A 1,797-nucleotide genomic window follows, 5' to 3' on the forward strand; every position below is an offset into this window, starting at 1 on the left:
CACCGATGGAGACTGGCAGTCCCACGGCCAGTCCTCTGCACCGAAGGTGGGATGTGGGTGAGCAGAGGGACTGTCAGGAGACAGAGGTGGCAGGACTGGAGCAGTAGGGAGGGTGGGTGGGAACAGTCCATGCATGAGCTCCGTGACCAGAACCGGGCAGACAGGAATCTCAGGACGACTGGATGTAACCAGCGGAGTCTCTGGAAAGCTGGGCGGAACCAGCGGAGGCTCTGGAATGCAGGGCTGAACCAGCGGATTGTCTGGAAGGCTGGGCGGAACCAGCGGAGTCTTTGGAAGGCGGGGCTGAACCAGCGGAGTCTCTGGAAGGCTGGGCGGAACCAGCGGGGTCTCTGGAAGGCAGGGCTGAATCAGCGGAGTGTCTGGAAGGCTGGGCGGAACCAGCGGAGTCTCTGGAAGGCAGGGCTGAACCAGCGGAGTCTCTGGAAGGCTGGGCGGAACCAGCGGAGTCTCTGGAAGGCAGGGCTGAATCAGCGGAGTGTCTGGAAGGCTGGGCGGAACCAGCGGAGTGTCTGGAAGGCTGGGCTGAATCAGCGGAGTCTCTGGAAGGCTGGGCGGAACCAGCGGAGTCTCTGGAAGGCAGGGCTGAACCAGCGGAGTCTCTGGAAGGCTGGGCGGAACTAGCGGGGTCTCTGGAAGGCAGGGCTGAATCAGCGGAGTCTCTGGAAGGCTGGGCGGAACCAGCGGAGTCTCTGGAAGGCAGGGCTGAACCAGCGGAGTGTCTGGAAGGCAGGGCTGAACCAGCGGAGTGGAGCGGAGCTCTTGTGAAGCGGGCTCTGGACGACGCTCTTGTGAAGCGGGCTCTGGACGACGCTCTTGAGGAGCGGGCTCTGGAGAACTGGACGACCCCAGCGGAGATTCAGGAGGGCTGGGCGTCTCCAGCGGAGACTCTGGAAGAGCAGGCTCTGAGCGAGCGGTCACTGGAGGGCGCTCTGGCGGCGCAGTCACTGGAGGGCGCTCTGGCGGCGCAGTCACTGGAGGGCGCCCTGGCGGCGCAGACACTGGAGGCTCTGGAAGGGCGGCCATCTTGCGCTGTGACTCCTCCAAAACACCCACAGTTAAAGGAGAGCCACATACCAACAACGCATACTGAATAACGTCCCTTAGTGGGCATCTGAATTCCCCTCCAGGCAGCATAGATTTAGCAGGTTCATTCAGTCCCATCCGAAATAAGTCCTTGAAGTAAACTTCATCAAAAAATAGTGTGTTCTTCAACAACTCACAGAAAAGGAGAACATATTCCTCGATGGGGCGATCTCCTTGTCGGAGAAGCAGAAGTTGGTTGACTGGGTCCATGATGATGCTGGGGGTGAAACAAAGCCGCTGGATCCTGGTTTGGCGAAGTCTTCTGTCACAGGGAGGAGTCAGAGACGTGCGGATCCATTTGCAAGGCTTTATTAGAATAGTCAACACGCAGGAGTAAACGCCAGAAAACAGGAACAACGTAGGTAATCCGGGAAAACAGTTCAATACTCAAGCAGTGGTCACAATGGCAGGCAGCAGGAATCAATAACGGGGTACACAGTCCAGAGTCATACACAGATAATCCAACAATGGCAGGCAGCAGGAATCAATAACGGGGTACACGGTCCAGAGTCATACACAGGTAATCCAATACAGAGAAACACGCTTAGAATAATGACCATGGGAACAATTAGACTTCGCAAGGTGGCTGTGTGTGTGAGTGGCTTAAATGCAGTCAGAGTGATGAGGTGCAGCTGTGAGAACTAATCAGAGCAGTGAGAAACAAGGGCCAGGTGAATGCAGAGATTAGTGCAG

Source organism: Garra rufa, chromosome 8 (genome assembly GCF_049309525.1).
Source record: "Garra rufa chromosome 8, GarRuf1.0, whole genome shotgun sequence".
NCBI classification, from domain to species: Eukaryota; Metazoa; Chordata; class Actinopteri; order Cypriniformes; family Cyprinidae; genus Garra; species Garra rufa.